At 44.3% G+C, this 26,105-nt stretch overlaps 2 long non-coding RNA genes across 3 annotated transcripts in view; both read right to left on the reverse strand.

Moving 5' to 3' along the window:
* Positions 1 to 732: 732 nt before the first annotated feature.
* On the reverse strand, positions 733 to 10,028 carry LOC104142193 (uncharacterized). Of its 2 annotated transcripts, XR_693668.2 has the most exons (4): positions 9,541 to 10,028; positions 4,613 to 4,658; positions 3,423 to 3,459; positions 733 to 1,108 (listed from the first exon to the last, which is right to left on the reverse strand). It is a non-coding gene; the product is annotated as an uncharacterized lncRNA (long non-coding RNA). The 2 variants fall into 2 exon arrangements; XR_011143507.1 differs by lacking the exon at positions 733 to 1,108 and having other exon boundaries at positions 2,062 to 3,459.
* A 4,366-nt stretch (positions 10,029 to 14,394) lies between these two features.
* The window catches only part of LOC138068760 (uncharacterized), a 62,701-nt gene continuing 50,990 nt past the window's right edge, over positions 14,395 to 26,105 (reverse strand). The window contains exon 2 of the long non-coding RNA XR_011143509.1: positions 14,395 to 15,626. This is a non-coding gene — a long non-coding RNA (uncharacterized lncRNA). The remainder of the gene's footprint in view (positions 15,627 to 26,105) is intronic.

Genomic DNA, 26,105 nt, shown 5'->3' on the forward strand with positions numbered 1-26,105 from the left:
TCTGGAGCTGACTACAGGATAAGAGCTGTTTCAAAGGGACCTTTTTCCTGGCAACAACAGTTTGCCCTAGACAGGGACGTGGGACTGACAAACTTGATAAACCTTTTTTCCTGAAGACTGTCTAGAAGCCACGCATCCAAGCTGGGACATGGTGGCATAAACAACATCAAGGGAGGCTGAGGGTCTGCTGCGACCACTACCGGTTGGGGCAAATGAGGAGCACCACAGGAAGAAGACTTGGGTCTCAGCACCTACAGCCAGGAACTGTGGGGCCAGTTGTGCCATTGGACACTGCTGAGGGCTGGCTGTTTTCCTTGCTTTGTTAACAGATGGCACATCGAGCTCTTGAAATAAAAAACATTTTTGCCTACACTGAGAACTCTGCCATAAGTCCTTCAGACAAGAAGAAAATACCCACAGAGGGGGCTGCGTTACAAGTATGCTTTTAGAGGTGCTGCAGATTACCTGGGAAAGGGAAGGCTTTAAGTGGGATCATTTCATTGATTTTAGAAGAGACTGTTGAATGTCTTGCTTTCATGTTAATGACACCAAGCGAGAAAGGTTGTACAACACATGGCCGCTGAAAGGGGGTGCGCGTACACCCAACCTGCTCACTAATGACAGACCCACAAGAGCAGCGTGTGGGCACTGATTCATTACCGTGTTAGTCAATAAACCCCTCTGGGTGAAATTATCTGAATGTTTATTACAAATAATATTTGACAGGATGAAATTAGCACATAGATGCTCTTATGTTGGTTAATGAGGTCTGAAATATAATGCTATAAATCATCATCAACAGCCATCTGGTGACAGATACATGAAAAGAAGAGTAGGTGATCATAACACAATGTTATTGCTGTGACAACAGTTTAAAATGGTAACATACCTTTACACAGCCTACCACTGGGGGAGGCTAGGAAACATAAATCAGTTGTGTGCCCTTGTTGCAAATTTTCCCTTGCAAGCAGACAACCTGCTAGGAGGCTGGAGTGAAACTCAGGGCCCACTGAATGGATCAAGTCTTCCACCGTATCCAGAGGCAGCGTCGTGTGTCCTTGAATCACATTGTTGGATCAGGAAGATCTGGCTGATGTAGTCTCTTCCTCTAACGAAGCAACACAAAGTTGCCTTAGAACGGTTCAAATCTAGATTTACAACTTCAAACAGAATACCTAAGGAAAGTCTCCAGGGGCTTTCCAACCCTGACTAGGCAAGCATTGAGGTTATATTGTTACAAAAGTGCCCTACTTTGGTGCCAGTGACAATAAAAGAAAATGATGACCTCCTTTGAAATTGTTGAACAATTATAAAAAATGCTGTATTAATTTGCAGTATTTATTATCCAGTAGAATTTCTCATTTTCGTGATTTAGGAGGCAACCAGGCCTTCCAAATGTACATTTGTTTTTAACCAGGGTCTATAGTAAAACATAGCAGGAATAGATAAATTACTTTATTACAGCTATTTAGTTACTGTCCAGTATTTTTTTATTTAGGGGGTGAAGCTACTTGGAAGAAGATCACAGGTAGCAGGGTAAGAGTGTGGGGGAGGCATCATGAAATCTGTGCGTCGATGGATTATGGTTGCAAGCACATCTCTGCTAACAGTTCTCTTAGTAGCTAGGTGAATTTTATAGGCACGCAAATCTTTTGCTTTATTATCCAATTCACAGCACATTTCAGCGTTGGGGAGAAGTGCCAGGCCTCTATTTACGAACACAGCAGACACTGTGGGTCATAGCTGACTGCTCTCTACAGCCCTCTCTCCAGTGCAAAGCACTGCAATCTTTTCATAGAGGGTAAAGAAGCATTTCCTGACCTGGCCTCTCACTTAGAGAAGTACTTTCCAGAGGAACAGAATATTCTTCCCTGCAAGCTGGTTTCTTGGAGAAGAGTATATTACAAATGTTTGACACATGACCAAGTGCTTTGTAAAAATGATGGCCTGAAGTCTTTTCTCTTATGCTTTCTGCAGGGTCAGTTCACAATATAACAGTCTATGCATTAAATGATCCTATAACTGAGTTTTAAAATATATACACATCTATGAGCTTTCTCTTTTATTGCATCCTATTTGAATTTGCTTTATATCCACAGCTTCCATTTTTACAATGGTTTTGGCTTCCATTGTAACAATGTTCTTCTGGTTTTCCTAGCTATGCAAATACACTGCTAATAATTCACCTCACCTATATCTGTTATATTATTCTGTATCAGTGAAAGATTAGCGGTGGTGTCGTTTTTCACAATAGCAACAGCTGTATTTATATGTTCCTTATCATATTAGACTTGTCCTCAGTCCTTTGGTACTTTATTAAGTCCTGTCAACCTCCCATTTGGGACCAGACTCTCTAGGTTGGATGATATAAGCATTCCCCCTTGAATCAGTCAGAAAGTTTGGCTGAATTCATATGAGTTACTCATATTCACCAAGGAAACAACTAGGCCTTGGAAACTTGGAATGAACAATTATGTCATATAATAAACATTCATTTCTGGAAAAAAATACTCCACTGATTCATTGATTGCTGTTAGTATAGAGTTATATTTTGCTGTCTCCACATCATGAGAGTGAAATAACATTTCAGGTCTCCAAGAGCAATCACATTACAGTGAAGCCTGTGTACACTCTTCCTACTCAGTAAACTGGGAGTTAGATAGAACTGCTTGATTATAGAAGGAAACCAAATGTAACCAGGTATGTAAGAGGCTCTGTTTATACTCTTCGCTGGGTTTTTTTTTTTAAATCTACGAGAAACAATTATCAGGCTGACTAAGATGAAATCAGGTCTTTATACTGTTTTTTCTAGTGTCCAAGCACGGCGTTACCAGAGAAAGTTCAGATGTTATACAATTTTGGCATCATTTAGCAGTTCTCTGGAGGCACTGAAGAATCCCATGGAAAGAAAAATAGATATAGACAAAATTCATCACAGTAGAAACTGCAAAGACAGCTCCTACTAAAGACTGTTCCTGTTGTCAAATTCTCTTAGTAATAAAAAGGAGAACCACCCCCTCTCTATAAAGTACACTTTCTCTTACACATTCCTCACTTTAATGATTTTTTGAAAGATTATTATCTCAATCAGTAAAAAAATGTTCAGAAAAAGCCAATATGAGAACATGGAAATAGTCAGCTGGGACGTTAAAGGTAAAGGAGGAAGCTCACTTGATTAACAGGTGGAACAAATTTTATAAGCGATGCTAGCAGTTTCAGTAGTGCTCAGAGACATTGAATCTAGCTGATCTTAAGCGTACAGTTGCCTATCTCACATCAACAAGCAAGAGAAAGCTGATCAAATCTCTCAAGTGAACTATGCAGGAGAATAGAAACCCAAAAAGAAAACAAGAAGTAATGACAAAAGCCACCACTGAACAGCAGAACTCCAGGTGGCTGAAGCAATGCAGAAGACCAGGTACCTGAGCCTGGGCCGATGCAGCTCTGGTCTTGATGTTCCTGTAAAGTAAGGAGATCAGCATGTGAAATGTCTGGCAGAGGAAGTCTCAGTTCTGACATGTTCATTTTGATAAAACATGGCATTCAAAGATTTTTAGGACATTAAAAAAGATTCGATATATAATATCAGGACATGTTTGGACTCCATGTGGGATAGTCAACAACAACAATGGCAGGAAACATCTTTGAAAGAGCTGGGCAGTCCTTTTAAATATGAGGTACAGAACGAAGAACATGATCCAAGGTGGGAGACATTTCTTTTATGTGTCTAGAGATCAAAGTGCCTTGCAACACAAACAAGAATAGATTGTGCTCAGCTGCCAGCTCTACTGATATAACCTAGTCACTTCCAACACATTAAAGAGCAGTGATAGCTTTCCTGCTGCAGTCACTATCCTTTATAGCAGTATTAATATGGCATAAGATTAACCTCCAAGCGTTCGTTGCAAGTCTCATAACATGAATAACCCACACCTTGTAGTCACCTAGTGGAAAAGATTGTTTTCAAAAAGAGGCAGCATTTTAAACAATGCCATATCTCATAGTCTACAAAACCAATGTATTTCTAAGTTATCCTAGTTACAGAAATCAGATACACCAGTAAAAAGAAAAGCAGTCTTCATTTCATTTATTTTTAGAAATAAGTAAAAGAGGAAAACTTTCCCTGGTATAAGATCCGGGGAGGAAAAATTATTCAACACTTTCAAAATAATAATATTCAAATAAATATTATTGTGCATTTAGTAAGGCTAACAAATGACAACTACGTTTCTAACAAAAGTATACCTTGACTCAGTTCTAACATCTGTGAGGCCTTTATTGGAAAACACTTTTTGTCTGCCAGTGATGTCCCATGTGTTGACTAATGTGGGAAGTGCTTGGACATCCCTGGTCTTATCAAAGTACATGGCTTGATTCCTTCTTCTGGCCTTTAGAGGACTTTCTACAGACTCCATCCCCCCAGAACTGACTATAACTGTTCTGCAAAATCTCTTCCTTTAACTATGTGATCATCTGACACCACCAGACCTTCAAGATCACAGTAATTCTTGCAGGGACATTTGCTGCACCTGCTACAGATAAAAAGGCAATTGCTAAAAGCACATTGATGGCACAAGATAGATGACCATTTAAAGAGTTTTTAAAAACTTACCAGGAATCTCAGCTTTGTGGCTAGTTTTCAAATTTCCTTCATAAGTCTTGTGTCAAACAAAAAAAAAATAGACAATGAAAAAGGTATTGAAAATATTATTTCAGTCAGCAGCAAAATGAAACAATATAACAGAAGATTAATTTCACCTCAGAGTAAGCCAATGTGAATATTCATTTCAAAAGATGCAAAAGGCACTGTGCCCCATAAGATGGAGTGCGATTATGAGCTTAATGGATTGTTTAACTTGATAAAGCACCAGTTTCTAAATAGAGACCACGATATAAATATTTAATTGAATTTTGAACAATTTCCCATTTTTTCCTTGGCTAAAAGCATACATATAAAATTGTACTTTTCTTTAAGCATCCAAAACCCTTGTTGCAGAAAACAAGAGAGAGACAGAAAATTTAGCTAAATTTGAACCTCTCTGAAGTTCAGGCCTTTGGCTGCCTTTTAGTCAAACCGCCTAGTTTCAGTGCAAGAGAAGCAGGCAAAACCCAATGCATTGTGTAACACACGGTGCCAAACGATGAGATTTGCCAGTGTCTTTTAACCTTACAATGGCTTATGCACCTATGAGCAGACAGCTCGAGTCCTTTCGACACATCCTCAACCTTCCCACAGCACCTGGGCCGAGGCTTCGGCGCGGTATCCCTGCCACGAGCCGGTGGCCGGCGATGGCCCCTCACTAGCTCGCCACCTTGACCCAGAGAAACCAGTTGCCCTCCAGGAGGGAGGATTTTTGAAGAAGTATTTCAGCGTGGGCGTTAGCATGCAGCTGGCAATAGGACATGCCAACACACCGCACGCCGCAGCGAGCGCGCTCGCTGTGCTCGGCGGTGGTCGTTCACCTCCCATTACACCCAATGGCTCATGCTTGCAGCGCTTCGGCCTGATGCTTGGCTCCCATGTTGCTGCCTTCTCCCAGCTGGCTTTACTCTTTTGTCAGTATTTCACGCCCTCCTCATCTGCAGCCCCTCTGCCGTTCTTGCACATCCCCACGTCTTCTCAGGGCCACCCGTGCTTACCCCAGAACAAGCTCCCTGCGGTGTGCCTTGCTGCAAACACAGCGCAGCCGCCGAGTGAGATGCCTTCCCTTCTGCCCACACACAAATGGAAAAATGTGCATGTTTCCCTCAAAATATATTAAGAACGCTTAAATGAACCAGAAGCGAGATAATAAACAGTTGTTTTTGGAGCTAGGCCAAGTTTCTCCTTGAAAAAGGCAAGTGAGTGCCAAAATAGACGTTTCTCCCCTAAATTGCTCTCCAGCTGAGTCCTTTGGTAACAAGGCCATCAGAGGAGAGCAAGTGGGGCCTCCCACACCAGATGCAGCAGCCTGGCCAGGTCCATCCATCTGGGCAGCCGAGAGTCATTGCAGAAGCTGGATTCCCTCCACGGGGGTGCAGCTCTCAGCATCACTGGCTTCGGACCGGCAGCAGTTATTGCTTCCAGCTGGGGCCAGCTCCAGGCAAAGTGGGCACTGCCTGCAGAGGACCCTCTGCTGTCCCCTCCCTCACCAGTGCTGCCCCACAGCCAGCCATCTGCTCCTGTCGCCATCAGCGAAACGAGTAGCGGCTGCTGCTGAGTGAGGAAGAGCAGCCGTCACCCAGGTCACCCTGTGGTCCCATGCCCATGGCAGCACGAACCCCTGCTCCCAAGGGCCTTGTCCCCTGTTCCAGTTTTCCTTCTTCCTGCTCACAATGAAAACAGGCCAGCTCCAAACCTCTGTCCTTTGTGTGGCAAAATTCAGCAGTGCTAGGAAGCCCTGAGTGGGCTCTGCTCCCACCTAGCATTTTGCAGTTCCGACTGCCATGCTTGCAGCCTCATCGCTCCTGAATCAGCGCTACGTAGGGTTGACAACGCGCTCCTCCCCAGCTGGTTCTTCATATTAACTCCTCACTGGAAAAGTGGCTTGGGGCAGGAAGCTGCTATTGTGGGCTGGCTCCTCCTCTCTTCAATCAACAAAAAATCAACCGTGACAAACTTGGCTGCAAGCAAGGGCAGACTGAGATACAATGAAAAATTTGACATCTGTTTCTGTATTGCAGGATTTGAACGTTGTGTTCATATAAACACACAGGGCTTGCCCTTTAAAATACTCCCCTAACTGTATCTGTATAGCACTCTTCCTCACACATGAACAGGCCAAGACCCGACTGCAGGCAGTGGAGTTACTGCAGATTTCTGCTGGTGGGGGGAAAAAAAACAAAAAAAAAATTGATGCTCAGCCAAATCCCTGGCACCGGGAGGGATGCGGCTGGGGGCTTTCTATTTCAGCACAGGCCACAGCAGTGAGAGATCACAAGACATACAGCAAAAAGCACTCTGAGTATGATTGCTCACGAGTGACTTGGCCTCAAGGTTGGCTTTCAAGCACCATTAAGCAAAGGCCGGGTTGCGGCTGTCCCTGACCCTACAAAGCAGGAAAGAGCTGCTTAACCCTCGCTAGTGGGTCGTCTCAGCGAACGCAGCATGACACGCCGCAAGCTGCTGCTGCCAGGAGGCACTACCAGGCCCTTAGTGACATGTTTTCCATAGTGTTTTGGAACTGACTCTTCACTTCTTTCTGTCGTGCAACAGGAGATCGGCACAAGCCTGCTGAATTGAACGTTCATAGTGATGACTGCATGACAAAGGTTTAAAGGCAAACGTGGAAATTAGTTCAGCTCCCCAAATAATCCTGTTTAATCAGGGCTTTTCAGAGCAAACATCACTTCTATAAACTCTGACAGCTTTAAAGGGTCCAGTTGTAGGTCTTCTCATACTGTGCTTCTTCCCCTATTTCAAAAAACAAAACCAAGAGGGGCAGAAGCAAGGAAGAAAAGCAAAAATTCAATACATTAATTGGTGCGCGGTAGCTTCGGCCTTCAGGTTCGGACTTGTGTCCACTGAGCCAAGACCTGTTTCCCTGGGAGCAAGGAAAAGCTCACCAATAGTAAAGGAAGAACAAGGGCTGTACAGTGCTGTGGGCTCAATATGGAGAGGTCTTCTCTCTGTGATTTCAGTGAAAGACAACCTGATTGCCAAATGACCTTCCCAACTCTGAGGTCTGTTTTCCGCTGCTGGGCCCTTCCATCCCCAGTGCTCCTGGACTCTGTAAAACCACAGTCCCCCTCCCTAAAAGAGAGAGAGGTTTTGAAATTCGATAGGCTCCTGCCAGAAGAAAATTAGTATTTATTTCAGGAGGAGAAAGTTTGGCCTTATTTTTAAGGGAAGAAGCATAAAAATCTCCTTGGAAACATGACCTCACCACATAAGAGAGAGGTGACACAGCCTTAAAGCTGCTAAAGGAGATGCTGAAAGGCCTCAAGGAAGGAGGAGGAAACACTGAAAAGGTAAAACTCAAAGGGGTGGCAAAAAAGTCTAAGAAGGTCCCTTTGTAGGAAGCCCATGTATGACAGGGTCACCTCCACCCAGAGGGCTCCCCGTGAAGCTTTGCCAGCACACCCTGGCCCTCAGTCTGGGGGAGTCATGGTGCAGACAAGCAGTGGCTCCAGGAGGGTCTGGAGGACAAGCAGTAGTCCAATGGCTTTGCTGTATTACGCGACAGGGCCACTGGGGTTCACAGGCTACCTGCTTTCTGAGCAACGAGCCAACTGCATAGAAAAGCTCCTGGTGGCTTTAGCTTTGATGCCACAAGGGCTGGATCACAAACACAGAGCTGCCTGCATTCACAGTACCACTTGGTTATCCCTAGAAAGGCCTCGTCCTTGAGGACCACGGTGGGCAATAGCCCAGTTCCAAAAACCCAGGCAGCTTTTTCCTTTCGTAATATCCCCCCAAAACACCTCTAGCTGTCATCTTCCATGTGAGAGAAGCTATTGTCCATTTTTGAGAAGGCCACAGCATTGCACTTGGAAGGACCGGAACGCTTCTGTGGCTAGACGTTTTATACCCCGGTGTTACGTTGTTCCCTGACTGCCACGCAGCAGGCTGCCGAGACTCCACAGCACGTGCTCGATAGCGTATGCCTTTAGCGCTATCTCTTCTGTGGTGGGATCTGAGCAGCTTCCACTGGCAGGCAGGGGGCTTGAGCACATTTGGCTCCTCACAGAACTGGGTCCTTGGCAGCCTGGAACAAATTAACATTCAAGTGCGCCTGTTTGGATAACAGAAAATGCAAAAACTCCACATGGCAAGTGATCCCTTTTAAAGCAGCATTATAAGCCTGGCAGACATCCAACTGGCACAGTAGCTCAGAGCAGCAAATATACACCACTTAGCTAGTGATGTGTAAAGGGCACATCTTAACAATTTCCTTCTTGAAAACTGTCTTGCGAAATCTTCCAGCTTTAGTTGTATTTATACCAAATCAGCAGCATTTAATTCAGTGTAGCTATTAGGCTTTAAATAAATTTAGCATCTGTGTCCCTAGCCAGCAATAATACTGTGACACTTTTTTTAATTTGCCTGTTTTTTCCCTTTCACTTTGGCACAGATGGTTGGTTGTCGAAATGTTATGGTTTGCTTCCTAGGTGATGGTTTTGCCTCCTTCATTGTTTCAGTCTTCAGAAGCTCTCTGTGTTTGGAGCTCAAAGTCCCCTGGCATTCCCATCCACAGCTTAAGCTTTCCTTAAATACTTCCTTCTCCGTATCAACTTTTACTATTGTCCTCACTAGATCGAATTCCAAAAGTTGACCAACAGAGCTGTGCTGCTGCTTTATCCTGTCAGAGAGTATTTGAGCCAAGTGATATACAATCAAATTTAATTTTATTTGGACCTGGTAGGACCAGGTCTCTCTGCCACTGAGCTTCATGATCACAAAGAGAAGAATTCAGAGAGCACTTCCTCCTCAAACGGCTCCCTCAGAGCCCAACCCTCTGTTCTCAGATCACTAACCAGACTTGCCTATTAAGAGAGAAAATATCGTGTTTTGAGTCTCATGCAGATTTGACTTGCCCGTTGTTAAGGAATACCACTTACTTTTAATTCTCAGGCTCAGGCCTTCTACAAATTCTCCAGAGAGAACATTCACACAGAGCATGGCAAACATTCGCAGGCTTTTCCTGTGGTAAGATGCAAAGGAAAATGTATCACACACAGCATAGCTGCTTCTTCTTTCTCCCCACTGTGACCCCAGCTTCAGCGCTCCCTCCAACATACTTAAAGCACACAGGCTTTGCAGCCTCCTCTGGAGGGTAACACATTTGAACTATTTTGATGTTTGCGTTTTCTCAGGAACAAAGGGCAAAACAGACATGAGACACAAAGGATATAGTCCGCAACAGTGTACAACTTTTCCCTATTGTGACAGGGAAAAAACACCTAACACATTATGCAGCCCACCTCCTTCATTATGAGCTGATTATTCCTCTTCCCCCTGAAGTTTTGTTTTGTACTCTGCACTCCTTCCACTTTTTAGGCTTCTTGGGAATTTCACAACTGAAACACAACCAAAAACCAACCAAGGAACCCCAACAACAGCTTATTGTCTCTGCAAAGAGGGTAAAAGGGATTTGAACAAATTCAAAATTCATGGCTGTCAAAGCAGCACAGGCTGGGATCCCACAAGAGCGTCCTACCATTTGCTAAGAAATGAGAGATACCTTATGTACTTTGTACACGGACAGAGATCTCACTCACCTGGGCAGGAGCGCGTGTGACAGAATCACATAAATGTTGGTTGAAAGGTATTTCCGAAGGTCTCTAACCTTGTGGAGCAAAGCTGATAGAGAGCATCGACATGATTCAGAAAGGCAATTAAGAGCCAAGGAATTCAAAATGACAAACTCTAAGCACTTTCTTCTGTCAGTCAAGTTGCATTTGCCATACTAACCCCGATGACATCATTTTCTGCAGGATAAATTTCTACTGGACATGAGCTAGAGAAAAAAAATCTGCTCCTTATGTTTTTTGCCACCATTTCACTTGCTAGGATCTTTTGCACTTCTGATCTCATTACTCCTCTGCTGAAATGCGTTATTTTCTCTTGGCTTGCAGCTATCCTGACTACAGGCAATTTACATGATTAAAAATGAAATGCAAACAAATAACCTCATGGAGGAAATTTGAACAGAAGAAAAAGTGTAATTAAGGAACTATTTACAAACGAGCAGCTTCCATAGGTATCAGAAATTGAGAGAAAATAATAAGAAAGAAAACACATCTAAAAGAAAAAGATACCTTGGTAACCTACCTAGGACAATAAAAGACATCTTGCATGATAAATGTTTAGAGGCCAGTGAACAGGACACATTTTGAGACATTTGAGGACCTAACTCCTGCCATGAATGAGGTCCATAAGAAATACACGCTTCATGATTTGACATCGTGAACATAATTTCCACAATAAATCTTAAGTCTTATCTTGCATGCCATGACCAAAGGCTGAGCAGTCGGAGAAGTGAGGTTACCCTGGGCACCAGCCAGTCCTGGACATGCTGCCTCCCCAGGGCACCATGCCTCACTGTGGCCTCTCAGCATGTCTGGAGGGAGAGTGTTTGATGCTTGTTCCAGACCTGCTCCTGACCAAAGCTGCCCTTGGGGACAAGCTGAGCAAAGTTCTGCTCAAAGATTAACATGCTGCCTGTTTTCCCTCTCTACCTAGAGAAGGACCAATGATGTTTGAATTTCATTAAAGGCACCCAAATCTGTAAGTACCCTCAATCCCCTAGAAGCATCCTGGCTACCTTAGACGCCAGCGTTGAGTCTTTTCAGGCAGTATCACTGCAAGTCATGTTCACTCCATAAGCTGCTGGGTTCATCAAGCTCAGACCCCAACAGGACACAGATTCAGCTAATACTGTAGCTCCTGCTGCGTGCCTTGCACAGACCGCTCCACCTAACGGACTGACAGCAGGCTAATCAGCTCCATGCAGAACAGAGGGACCCTGCTACCCTTTTGTTCCTTCCTTGCACAAACTTATCTGTAGCAGGCTCCATCTAAAAGGCCTCCTTCCTGGATCAAAATGAATCCAGCATATGCCAATTACTATTTGGCTATTTCATTCATAATACTCCACTTGCTTTGTTTAAAAACGAGCAAACAACAAGGTAAAATAAACTACCTTATTGTGCTGATCTAATTTAATGGGAACATGATGAGAATTATCAGGTTTGCTTGTTTTTGCAGATAGTCAAGCTCAGGTACAAAGTTTGTTGTAAGAGTTCCTTTAGGGCTTGATTTACAACGTAGAGAAGAGGGGATGTTTGGGTGGTGATGCTCAGGGAACGCCTATATCTGCTGATACACGCAACCAATGCAGAAATCGCTCTGCCAGGCTCAGGGGAGAGAGAGCAGAGCTCCTCAGGAGAGTTGCCAGCATGGCCTGACCCCATGCAGCACCACCTCCCAGAGCTGGATTTTCTCCTGCAATGTATACTTTAAGGTTGTTTAGTTCAGCGCAAAGTAAAAACAGACAAAAGCATCAAGAAAAGGAAGACAAAATTAGCTACGATAAAACCTGTCTGATGGGTGCACTATAAATGCCTACAAATAACGATAGCCAATCCAAAGAACATTTTCAAAGGAGAGTACCTAGGCTTTGATGTTTTGGGAGTCCAAGGACTTGGCTTTTTGCTTAAATTCCCTCCATTGTGTTTTATGTTTTCTCAGATGAAAACACAGCACTGAAGAAAATCCTCTTATTCTTAAGTATGCTGCAGATAAAGAGATGGCTTCATCTCCTGCTCAGAGATAAGAACTGCTTTGCCTTTTAAGAGGTCTGAGTGAAAAAACATTAGCAAGCAAGGGAAGCAGAACGCCCAAAGACTCTTTGCTCACTGCTTCTCAGTGATGAACAAGTTATATTCAGCACAAGAAACACACGCCAAACCACACCCCCCAGATCGCAACAGATATTCAGGCGCTCACGCTGCCTTATCTGGCTGCGAGAGGAAGAGACAGCAGCAACAACAGATGACGGAGTGTACTTTTCCTGAGGCCTTTCCCAACAGCTTACAGTGAGAGAGAAGCGTGTGACCCTGCACCCTCAGAGCCCGGCGGGAACACCCGTCTCCTGCCGCCGGCCACGGTGCCACCGCGTTACAGCAGTACGGCAGCTCCTCCCTCAAAAACTGCCCGCTGCAATGGATGAGCGCTGCCTTAGCTGCCGCTCCCCGAGGGAGGGCGGCTGGATCCCAAATTCCCCCAGCGCCCGCCAGCCCAGTGCCCACGCCGCCCAGCCGGGGGGCTGCGAGCACACAGCACATCACAGGAGGGCACAGATCCCATCCTGCCTAAGGGCGCGGAAGAGCTGCCGGCCTCCAAGCCCCGGCAGCCCTGCAAGCTGAAGCGCTGTGTTTGCATTGACGATGCTCCGCAAGGCTCCCATCGAACAATTACCCGTTAAACTGGAGGCCACGCAGGTGAAATCCCAGGGTGACAGCATGCGAAGGCCGACGGCCAGCACTCAAACGGGAAAGCAAGGAGCAGACAGTATTTCAGGAAACACTGCACGTACCTGGCCAGAGGCCAGAAACACTAAGACGCTAATATATCAGCAGCAGACAACTTTGTAATCGGTTTGCAAACAAGCTTATATGCAAACCTAAGGCCACAGGAAAGAGCCTCACACAGGGTGAAAAACCCCATCCACAAATTTTATGGCGGTGAGGAGATGTCATTTCCTCAAAAAGGCAGCAATAAGGAGAACAGTAGTACTCAGCAGAGTACGACATAGCCATGTAAAAGCAGCCACGCTCTTTCCGTCTGGCTCCCAGAGGAGCACACGGGGCACCTTCTCAGGCCACGAGGCCACTCTGGAGGCCCTGCCAGGTTGTCCCACAGCTCCGCGGAGGGAGGGAGGCTTCCTCCTTGCCAAGCGCCAAAAAAGCAAGGGGGGGTCTTGCATAGCTGCAAGGCTAAAAAAGAAAAAGGTGGTTTCCTGTGGGTTCCCAACTACTGCACTGCAAGAGCAAACAGTTCCCCCAGGTCTGATAAAAGCCAGTAGCCGTCTTGCAACAGGCCTCAGCCACATCCATGGGCAGGAGGAGAACAAGACTGATGGATGTACAGTACTACAGCTTGGGGTGGGCTTACAGCACACTGCTGAGCTTGCCCAAGATGTTTTCATCTTGGGGCTGTTCCAGGTGAGCAAGAAGAAAAATGGACAAAGCGCGTGCTGCTTCAGTCAGGTGGCTGCTGCTGCACAGACTTTGGGAGAGTTTGGGCAGTTTAAAACCCACTAAGCATCTGCTCTTAGGTCAATAAATAACTGCAGCTGAGCTCACCTACTGGAAAGAGATAGAGAGCTGCCAGGCTGCATGCCTGGTCTTCATCCACCAGCTGGATCCACAGACCTTTGCTCCCTTGAGATGGTCACAGCTGGGATTTATGGAGGACTTGCAGTTCTGAAGCCCAGCATTCACATTTTAGCTTTGTATTTTCCTTATGCTGGTCATATTCTTATTTGCCTTAAGGGAGTACAGTTCTGGGTTTGTCCTGTCTCCACAGAGTATCTCCATGTCCCTAGTAACCATGGCTGAGATTTGCAAACAAGATCCAAAGTTGACATCTAAAAGGCACCAAATCCCTACTAGTTCTGGGAAAAAAAGCAGATGGGTGCTATTGTATCAATGCTGCTGCCAAAAAAGGCTGCAAAATAAGCTTAGCTCTTCCTTATCACGGACCAGAGAATCTACTTTTGTGTCTTCAGGCAACTAGATTTCCTTGTTTCTCTACACTTATATATACTCTGACTTTTTTCATGATTGGATCGTTTCTTAAAAGGATGTCTCAAGCAAGGTTTTTTAGATAAAAGGGCTTTCAATAAAAAGACTGTTTCTAGTCCTGTAAAAGATAACATTATTTGAAATAACTCAGCAAGGTCATTAGCGAATCATTCTCAATCAGCATTTAATGAACAAGAGAAGAAAACTATTACCAGAGTCATCTGCTATGGCAATTTCACATTTTCTTTACTATAGTGCATGAAAAATACATTGATCACAATTATCCAAGGTATTTAAGTGGAGTCTTGCAGCCCTCCCACAGTTACCAGGCTAGATGACACTATAGTGTCATCTAACCACCTAGATGATATCACAGAGAGGCCCCAGTGAGTTCAACCACATGCATTTTATAGGGAAACACAAAGGAGGCGTTGTTTCACCTGTGACCAGGTACAAGATACTGTTATTTTGGGGGCAGGCTATGGGACCAGATTGTATTTCACCAGCCTCAATAAACTCCAGTGAAGTGCCAACAGGATAAATATGGGGTCAGCCAGATCAAAACCAGTATTTAAGCTCCAGCTGAAAAAAAACAGCTTCACGTACAGCCCAGGTCTCTCCCTGGAAGCCTGGAGGGCCCGTCCCCCCGCACTGGTCCGGGAAAAGTGTAATGCTGCCTAGCCACGCAGAGGAGCAGCACCCCATCCCCCTCCAGGGGGGCATGCCACCACCAGGCTAGGACAAGGGCAGTGAAGCTGTGATACCGGTAACTTGACCCAGCGTAGGTGCTAAGCTGTGTACAGATGTTTTCAATGATGAGATCCTTGTCCCAATCTCTGGCAAACCTTAGAGTAGAGCTTTCCTTCAGCTGGAGCTGTCTCAACAGTAACATTTGCTGGTAGGGCCCACTCTGAGAAAATATTGCCCAGAAACAAATGACCTTATCTAACAAATGACCTGATCTTATCAGCCTGACCTGGCCGAGGTCTATTTACACAGTAGGATATCACCCGGATTTACACATCATCCATAAACAGCTCCATATAGGTTTTAACTTGTGGCTTTTCTGCACCTAGAACCTCATTTCTGTATTCTCTCATTATCCTTCTCTCAGCATTTCCATAAGATTCAAACAAAACTCCAGACACCCTCCATCTTCTGGTAATCACCACACAGACATACTCGTTCCAACGAGCAAAGTCGGCACAGCACCCTGGAGTCCAGTCCTCCCTTGGTGGCAGGCCTCAGTCTTCCTTGATATTAAACATGATCACGTTTACCTCTCCCAGGAGTGCTATGATGGTTATCAAGGTTACATTGTTGCTGTGGGAAGTCTTGTATGAAAACACTCCATACTTCTGTGCTGCAGTGAAGTCTATAAACCCCACGATCTGGTGCTGTTTAAAAGATAAGAGTAGTAAATATACAGCATATTGAGGCTTTTAGCAAGAGCCAAGGAACAACAAATGGCATCATGCTATGAAATTAAATTGAAATGCAATAAAACGCAAAACAGATATGCAGATCAACCTGCACTTTGTCACTTTGCTAACTGAATTACAGCATGTTTAGTTACTGGGTTTGTTTTTCAATCAGAAAGTAAAATAAATACTTTTCTGTCTGATATTGCTGAGACCTGGACATAAGAAGCTCTTTTTTCAGGAAGTGATAGCAAAAATGCAATAGATCTCGGAGACATTGCTTCCTTTCATTCAAAAAGATATCTACATTTTAAGGAGACTTGAAGTTTTAATCAAAGTTCTTTCTTATGCTTGTCAAAAGCGGGAAAAGTGATAACCGCTTGTCGGTTGTTGGCTCGTGCTGAGCCAACCATTTGAATATTATTCTGGTTGATTAAATTTGCATTGCTAATAGGGAAGAAGCCATATGCCTCTCACACCTGTAGAATACTGCTCTGGGTTTTGAAAGGTTATTAGCACGCTATTCTATTCTGTCAAGAAAGGTTTTTTTGTTTGGTTGTTTGGTTTTTTTTAGAGCAGGTATGAAACGCGCCTGGGGAATGCAGAGGGATGTAGAGGACTGCAGCAGGTCCTCAGCTGCTGCTCTGCACTGTTTGCATCCTTTCTGCTCGCAGATGTGGCCTGCCAAGCAAACGGTAGCAGCAGGGAAAGGAAGAAACATGTGTCTTCCTGGGCAAAAACCCTTCAGCTTTAACAGTGAAACGTCTATCAGGGCAGCGTGAAGTCTTACTTTCAAAAAAAATAAAATAGCATGCGAGAGATTTAAATCCTACAGAATGGTTTATAAAGATAATGTAATTGCTGCTCTCTCTATAGCTTCAGTTGAATTTTAAATGGTCTGAGTAAAAGTTGGGGGTGTGTTTTTCCTGTTGCCCATTTAAGAATTTTGTTTTCACTAGAGACTGGTGAAATTATTCATTTTCTGCTTTAGGTTATATTCCAAAAATTAAATAGACTCCCCACTCCCCTTAAGACTTTGTACAGGGATTTTATCCTGATTAAAGCATTAAAAACTAATGCCACACAGACAAGTCCCTCTGGGTGCTACAGAGTGCATCAATTGCTTGTCTCCACCAGGTATTTCAATCAGCATTATCTGTAATTAACATTACACTTCTTCGCCACTGGCTTTTTCTCAGGATATTTTGAGCAGTGCTAAACTGGGTCTTGCCCAGCCTGCTCTGAAAACCAGGCTCCAGCTCCAGGCGGATCTAGTCTGGTCCTCTCTCTGGCGTGCAGTGAAGCAAACACCGCCTTAAGAAAATTCAGCATGCGTTTGACTTTCCAGCCTCAGGATCCTGGTCCACAGAGCCAGACCACCTTTCTCAATACTTGCTCCTGCTGGTGTGATATCCACGCTCAGAAACATCATTTGCTTTTTCCATTTAAAAGCTAGTGCTCATAAGAGGGCAAAACATCTTAGGAAACCCAGCTGAGCTAACGCTACAGTGTGACATGCATGGGAAACAAAGGAATAGCTTTGGTCTGAAGATGTAAAATCTCAAGCAGAAAATCCATAAAAGCTGAGAGATGTGCAATCAAATAAATCCTAGACAACCATTACTTTCATCGCTTACCAAGACCACATCAACACAGCGTCAGTATTTGAGAATTTCAAATTTCACATTCCCCTGAATTTCCAAAATTGTAAAGGGCTAATTTATAGCCTTTTATGGACAGCCAGCCACTGACGTTTTTCACAGCAGTGCCTGAGAAACAGCAAGAATAAGAGAGAAACATGAGCTACTGAGTATTTGTTCACGAGCACGCATGTGTGTTCTCATTACTCTGTGGGTAGCTGTAGTATTAGGCAGACAGAGGGACGGATAAGCCTGAGCATGCTTCCCCCAAAGCACACCACCAATCCCAACCCAGCAAGAAACGCCTCACAAGAAAACATTCAGAGGCCTGACTTCAGCTAAAAATGCAGCTTCGCAATGGCACTTCCATGTCAGTGCACACGAGATGTCTTGACTGCTCAGATCAGCTGCACAGCCAGAAGAGGGGGAGGCTCCAGCAGGGCAAACATCAGATTTTGTGCAAAAACGTTAGGAAATACCTGCCACAACGATCCCAGAGATGAGTCCAGGTAGCAGCACCCAGAGCAGGATCGAACAGTGCCAGGGTGCGACAGCCAGACACTCTCCGCCATGCAGTGGGACAGCAGGGCATTGGGAAGGAGCCCAGGGAGGCATCGGGACATGGAGCGCAGTGTGTGGTGGCTGCAGGTCAAAACTCTGGCCCAGCGCTATGTGAAAGTCAATGCTTCCCCATTAATACCTAATGAAAAACTAGGCAAACTACCTACAGAGGGCACTTGGGACCTTTAAAGACACAGAGGAGAGCTGTCCTGTTGCCTAGTTATATTAATTAATTCATAAGCAAGTGTAAGTAATTGAAATCAGCCCAGCAGGGGCCCAGTTCATAGCCTGGAGGTTCATAAGGCTTCTGGCTTGAGAAGGAGAAAGGCGTTTTAGGGGGCTGCATCAGTGCAGGCGAGGGAAGCTTCTTCTCAGGTAGCAACGAAGGTGCCCCGCTGGCTAGTCCAGAGGAGGGCAAGGCTCTGGAGCTGCCCCTCCTGGGGAGAACGGGACTCGCTGAAAACGGAGATCTGCCCGTACAGCAGCCTGGCATTGCTCTCCTACCCACTCAACTGGCTGGCAGGATGCAGCATCTGTGACATCTGTTTCCGAAACTCTGGGGCCAGCCCCTTTTCAGCTGATCGTCTCAATAGTTCTTAAAAATACATCTACGGAAGGATGGTTTCTTCCTGTCGTGATGTCTAGAATCACAAGTTACCTTAAATAAAGGACATTTTTCAGAGCTAGCAAGGACTCTGTCATTGCAGTCAGTCTGTCAGAAAATTTGGTTGGTGTTAAGTAGCAATTGCCTTTTTTACTGTGAAGTTATTCAGATTTTGATAGAACGTGCTATCAACTTTTCCCCAGAACTGTCTGTGGTGATAATTGCCAGTTTACTGAATATTCTTCATGAAAAGTTTTATTTCAATTAATTTCTCCTATTATAAGGTGGTTTTTTTAAACTGACAAAACATTTTCTTCAGGTATTTCCAAAGCAAAAATATCTGGGATGACAGATAGGGTAGGGGGAGGGAGTATCCGGCTGAAATGACTTAAAACATTCTAACTTTTGACCTAGTGCAAGATAGAAATTTTCAATATCTCCAAAATACTGGGACAAAAAATGACTGAATGTTCTTCAGAGAGAACACAGCCTCCTGGACCCAGCAGCTTCCCTCTCTGGGGTGGTCACTCCAGATGAGCGAGGTTATACGAAGGGTCAGGACTGCAGAGATGCAATTCAGACATACTCTGCATTTGCAGAGTCTCTATCAGCCAGGCTTTCTCTCATCTATCCAAACCACCCAGAAGAACTGCATCAGTGCCTCAGTCCCCATGTGGGGTTCTCTATAACATTAGCCACAGTCAGTACTATTAGTCACCAACTTTTCCTAGATTTCAAACTACTTGGATATCTGTCCGAGTTCAGAAGAGCCGCTTTCTCCCATTAAGGGGCTGTAGGCAGCCCACACCAGCAAGTAACACACTTCAGTAGCATGGAACGGGTGCACAGACCATTCTTGTGGTCTTATCCAGAGCTGTGAAGAAGGTGGTATGGTTGGAAATGCAGCGTGTTTAAAAAAAAAAAAAAGAAAAAAAAGAAACAGCTGTACTTCACAAGCAAATGCAAATACAACCATTCACTACGGGGAAGAGAGAGAACATGTTTTCTTACGGTAGATTTTCTCCAAGCTTCCCCAGCGTTTTTTCCTTCCCAGACAGAAAAAAACAAAGTAAAATACCAATTGCCAGGTAATCACAATATTCTGAGTATAATAAAAGTCCTCGAGTAAAGGAGCATGTTACTAATGTCAGCCTACAGGACTAACATTGAAATAAGTCTTCAAGGTAATGAATATGTGCAGGGACTCTAAAATAATTCCCTACAGAATAATAAGACACTCCTCCCAGGCTTGTCATTGACATCCCACATCCTGGGGTAGCTCATTAAAAACCAGTCGTGGTACCAAACAGCGTGAGCTCAGGACAGAAGCACAAAGCTCTGTCAACAGAAGATGCTGAAATGCTCCCTAAGGTGAGCTAAGAGCACCTAAGGGGCCCGAGATGGAGCAGCTGGCCTGCTCCATGGCTGTCCCGAGGGACTGCTAGCCAGGCTCAGACAATCTGAGGGGAGAGCCAACGAGGGGCACGAGGACTCAGCAGCTCCCCTGTGCACCCGTGCAGCCCTGCCGCGCACCTGTGCAGCCCCCAACCTTGGGGCTGCGGCGCTGCAGAGGGAGAGGGGAGGTGAGGGACCCCTGTGCTCTTCCCCTTGGTCCCAGAGAGACAAAGCAGATGCACTCTGTTCATCAGCAAGTGAAAAATCATCCCTGCCACAATGGTGCTAGTAATCTAGCTCTGCTACAAGCCTAAAAAAGCTGATGGATTCCAGTCAAAGTCTTTAAAAGATCCCAGCGTGCTTGACTTAATCGCACATACAATCCCTCTAGGAAAATAAGGCAGTCCCTTCTCAGCTGTACTGTACAAGCTCAAGGGCATGGGAAGTTTTAGCATGCAGATCTCTGCTCTCTAGTCTCTAAATTGGGAAGGACCTTGAATGCTCTGTTTAAATTTAATTTATAGACAAGAAACCAAAGTTTCTTAAAAGATCACATCAATAAATTAGCATCCATTTTTGCTGCCTTGTCAAGGATTAGTAGTTTAAATCCATTTCAAGCATGAATTGGGAATTAGAAAATAGTGCTGAGATATTAATAACAAGTAGCTCAGTGTGTGCCCTTAATTTGCTTAAATGTAAAGGGCTGGTAGCAATTTTTATGCAAGGTGGAGAAGGAGCTGAGTAGATAAAAATGTCTTGATGGCGTTATAAACCTAGAGCACTCAGGATTATGCTGTTTTCCTGTTGGTTTCTGTATCAGACATTCACTCTCTGATCTGTTAATAGCTGAGGTGTAAATCAAGAATAATTCACTTTCAATCATTTGAGTGAGCAGGATTAACAGTGCTGTGGACATAAGCACACAACTGGGCTTCAGTGGCAGACTGCATGTTCGTCTTTAAGCGAAGGCATCCTAGTTGTTAGGTTTGCCTCCTTTACTGGATTTACCGCAACAAAACAGGTTTCCCATCTTGACTACAAGGACCATCCTTGAATTAGATCGTTTAGCCCCACAGGCTACAAAGCACAGTTCTCCAAAAGAGACTGGATATGACCCCTCTTTACCACGGATGGGAAAAAAAGTGTTCTACATTTTAAATGAGGGGTGGGATTTTCAATGGACATCACAATATGATGCGAAGATAATTGTCTACATCCATGCAAAGTCTTGTTTGGCAGCAGCATGCATTTAAACCTGGATTGTAATCACTAATATATTATTCATGCATTGTTAATGCTGTTAACGTAGAATGAATCTGCATAAATTGTGGTATATAAACCACACCCCATTCGGGATCTCCACGCCAGCCTTTGTGGAAATTCATGAGACTCGCTTTTCTCCCAGTGATGTAAGGAGTCACTTTTTCCCTTCCCTACAAAATCTACATGTAATAGCCACATAAAAGTGAACAGAAATTTCAATCTAGTGCTAAATAAATCCAGTGTAAAAGAGGAATTGTGCCATATGTGCAAGTAATGAAGCTATTAGGAGACTCTCTAAACGTACTTCTCATTTGACCCCCAGGTGCCCTATGGCGGTATCCTCCTTCCTCTTGCGCCTCCAGGCTCCGTCCTGGCTGGCTGCGGCGCGCCCGCACCCCAAAGGCGTCACGGCAGTCCAGGCCGAGGTCTGTTGACACAGTAGATAAGGCACTGTGGGTCTTCAGGATGAAAAATAAACAGACCCTCAGGTTTTCTTTCTGAAGGGCCAGACAAAGACCAAATGTGTACACGCTCCTCCTTCCAGGCTTTTTACAAGCCCGGAGTCATCTCCGAAATCATTCTCTTAAAGCAGCAGTGTACCATATTCACCATATGGCATCCTAAAAGTACCCATCTTCACACACGCACTGGCTGGGCATGAGCTTTTGAGTCCGCACTAATTCACATTTTGTCTGTGGGCCAACAGTGAACAAAATTCACTTCTGGTGAATTAACCCACCAACAGCAAGCAACACAAGGCCAGGACCCAGAGATCTGCCTGAGATTCTCTGATAAATCCCTCTGGAGCTGATGAAGAGGTTGCTATCTCTAACCACTCACCTCGTCTTTCTGTCAGTGGCTGGTCTCCCTTGCAGAACTGGCAGAATCAAAGACATCCCTCTCCTTCAGCTGTCCTACCTCCTCATCCTCATCATTTGAGGGAACATGTTGGAGAGTTAACTGGAGCAGCTTAAGTAGAAACATGGTTCATTCTCCCAGTTTTGCCTAGGCAGGGGCAGAGAAAGCAACGGAGAACATGCTTGAGTAATCAGAGGAAGCTTTTCAGAGCTCATGAGGCAGAGTCTCAGGTTCATCACATGCAGCTGGCATTCACACACCCCTTAATGCACTAAAGTTCTCCTTCAGATACTGTATCCTTTCACATAAGAGCTTCCAGCCAAGGTGCCAGGCTTCCAAAGGCACCCAGAATGTGAGGATAAAGGAGGTGAGATACACTGAAGGGCTTTTAAATTGATTCAAGCAGAAAGTTAACATACCTCAGATAGTTTGGAGAACACCCACAAGGCCTGCTCCCTCCTTAGCACAGCCTCATCTATCATCAATTTAATGGGCTGGTGCCTTCAAAGCTTTTCAGTCAGCACAAATGTTTGCCCTATGATAAACCCACTTTGATCATTTAAGCTACTAATTATTTTTAATTCACAAAATGTCATATGAATTGTTTGAAATGTGCCATACAATGTAGCATGGTATCGTTGATTACTTCTCCCGAATTTCCGCAAAACAACTAGCAAAAGTTTGGTCTAGGCATGTAAAAAGGAAATACAATTAATATAATTTGAGGTGCAAGTTAAGGCCCCCCTTCTTCTCCCAGATAGCAGTAGATGACATTAGGATAAGTTGTGCAAAGAAGTTGAGACAAGACTGAATATTAGCCATAAATCATAGTGTCTTGACATAACAACCTCTTTTACAATGTGCACTTCCCATTCTCATGGCCCTTTCCATCACACAGAAATAATTAGGGATGTTCTAAGTTGCTCCAAAACCCAGGACAGAATGTAGGACCAAAGCAAACATAGCAGAGATCATGTTCATCAATAGTTGCTTTCCAATGGTAGGAAACAGTCCTCTATGCTTTTTCTAGGCAGAATGACAGTAGAAATCTGATCACGTCACACAGTCACTATATATCACATCTAAAATCCAGTCCATCCAAAAATTTCCAAACAATTCAGTGCATTTTCCCTTTTAAAAAATGCTCTAGCTTAACTGGAGCCAAATAAGTAGGCTGACAAAAACCAAAGCAAAACACAACAGTTCTGATCAACCAAAATACTGCCCAATTTAAGTAAAAGAGAAACACATGGTTTCAGACAAAAAGAGAGAGGAAAATAAATTATCTTGACTTATTTGGAAGCTTCAATTTCAGGTTGGCTCTTTACTTTGTAAAGAAAAAGAAGCCTTTTTGTTTGGGACTTTAACAGCACTTCATTTGATGCAAAATTAATTTTTGAGAGTTTTTATTTCAACAAGAACACAAAAAAGTACCAGTATCCCTACAGTTCAGCAACCCATCAGAAAAATAATAACCAAATATTTAGACAACTCTGCTCATAACCTTTGTCACTGGAGGAAGCAGGGCAGAGGGCCCCTGAACTGCAACTTGCTCATGATTTTCCTAGCATGAATTTGCAGGCCAGCAGAGCGTTCAAGTACACAACTAGAACTGTGGCACTGAAGAACACATAGGAAGAGTTTTTGCGTTCTCAGCTTTGAGCAGCCTCTTTCTTTGCTCATGCTAGCAATGAGCTCCTCAAAAATAATGTAAGAGCTCCAGTGTTCAGTCGCTGGTGACTTAGCCATGTTCAGCGTTGGAATGATACCTTTCAGCAGTCATTTCTCTCACCACACACTTTTCAGTATCATTTCTCAATAGGGTGGTAACATTTTAATCTGAGAAAGATATCTTTATCTTCTTATATTCCTAAGCAAGTGTCTTTCAAAGCACAGCAGGAGATCTGGTCATGTCAGGTTTAATAGAGCCACCATAACCAAAGAGGAACATAAAGAGGGAGGCTTAATGCTACCTCCAAGACGAAACAGTCAGTTCTGGACATGCTTTTCCCTGGACAAGAAATTCTAGCCAAAGTGCCATCACTCCGTGGAGCTGGAAAGCACAGAGGGAAGAGCATCTAGTCTCATGCCTTAGTGCTGAGAGCATCATCTAGCACAGTATGAAGTCACCTGTTACCAGACGTGTAAGAAGGCTCCCATGACACATCTCCTCCACCCAAAACTAGGCAGGTGATCACCTCCAAGGCTCGGCAGGTGATCACCTCCAAGGCTCTATTAGTAATGTTGGATATTGGCTGGGAGATGAACTCGCAGCATGGTCAGGGCCACGTTCCTTCCATAGGATGTGCAGGGCAGCTGGTTGGTCCCAAACACCACAAAATGGGTAAGAGCAAGCTTTTAAAAGGAATAAGAGATAGAAAGTTCTTGCCTAGTCAGATCAGCTTCCAAATTTTTTTCTTGATAATAAATTGTTCTCAAGTGAAACCTTTCTGATAATTTAAAACTGTATTCTGCTAAAATTAAAGCTACCTAGAAGAGTTTTATATCAACCTCACCATAATTGTTTTCCCAGGATAAGTTAAAATTAGACTAAGGCAAAGGAAATCACAAAACCCCGTCAGAAATATGGAAAAAAAAGTCAAAGATGGCATCTTTTCCCCAGTTTAACCTTATTTTGGAAAAAGTTGCAACACGGTGGAAGTATATCATTCAAAATAGAGATACAGGGTTTAATCCCTCCTAATCATAAACAATCTGTTTAAACAAAACGCAGCTTGACAGTACAATCATTAGTAGGATATGCTTCCTCCATTCCTTTGTAACAGGCGAGATCAGCTTTCTGTATTTCGACATTGTTGACATTATCCCAGAAGTAATCATGTTCCTGTCTAGTGAGGGAAGATTGATGGCTATCTGTGTTGACAGATATGCTGATGCCTCTTACCTTAGGTTTCCAAGGTTATGGTTTGACAGCCAATTAAAAAGTTCTCGCTTCCCTGACAAACTGTTGGTTTTTACTGATTTTTCCCCTCTCCCATTTCATAAAACACCTTGGCTTTCTCTCCTAGATCACAGGGATTTTGTTAGCACCTTGTTATAGCAGCCTTCATTCTTCTGCAACATGAGAGGGGGCTTCTTTCCCAAAATGATGAGCTAAATTACATTCAGAGAAGCTCTTCCAGAAGGGAGAGCTAGCACATGCAAGGCATGCTGGACAAAACCTGCCAGGAGGCTTACCCCTCTCATTAGGCTTTTGCAGGTCTCCAGTCCTCCAGGCAGCTGCAGGGGAGGAACCACACCACAGAGGTCCTGGGGTGCCCATGGGAGGCAAGCTGCCAGGGGCTCCCACAGCAGGCACCTAACCCCAACCACAGGCCCAGGGTGCCAGCGTGCACCTGGACACCCCTGTACATTTCCTTGGTGGGTAACAGAGGAACACAAACTTCACAGCCGCTCACGCATGGTTGCAGGCAAGCTTGCTGGCTTCCTATTGCCTACACAACTCTTGCCAGAAACAGGCAGCTAGGATCCATACCATACCCAGAGGCAGAGTGCTGCCCCGTACACCATCCTGGTGGTCTCTGCTGCCCACACCATAGCCAACTGCTATCATATCAGGACTCAAGAGAGCGACCCTGGGCAGCAGGAGGACATCCTGGAGATGGAAAGTTACACATTACCAGCTTCATTCTTCTACCTGTAGATGGCATGGATATACCTTGCTATTTCAAGCTGTTCTCCACCTTAGCTCACTTGTTTAATAAGCAATATTCTATAATCATGACTTTTAAATATATAGTACAAGCTAATGGGTGAAATTAACTATCATCAAATTATACAAAACAACTATATAGAGCATTCACTTGAAACATCAAAGCTTTTCATGGTCATGAACATGGTACTGTTCAACTGAGAAACACCTGTAGGGACTATTGTTCTTCGATTTGCAATAAAGTCTTTATGCAGTAAAGATTTCTCAGGGCAGCTGGGGTTGTCCATAGAGTGAGAGAAAAATACACCTCCAAAGAAACAATCAGTAGAAAACGTAAATCTCAGTGACATTCAGCTACTTGAGGTGTACAACAAAGCCTGTGAACACCTCTCACTAAGACATCTCTTGGAGAATAGTGCCACTGAGGCAAGAGGCAGGAGGGCTGTTCAGAAAAGCAGGCC

Source organism: Struthio camelus, chromosome 11 (genome assembly GCF_040807025.1).
Source record: "Struthio camelus isolate bStrCam1 chromosome 11, bStrCam1.hap1, whole genome shotgun sequence".
Classification (NCBI taxonomy): domain Eukaryota; kingdom Metazoa; phylum Chordata; class Aves; order Struthioniformes; family Struthionidae; genus Struthio; species Struthio camelus.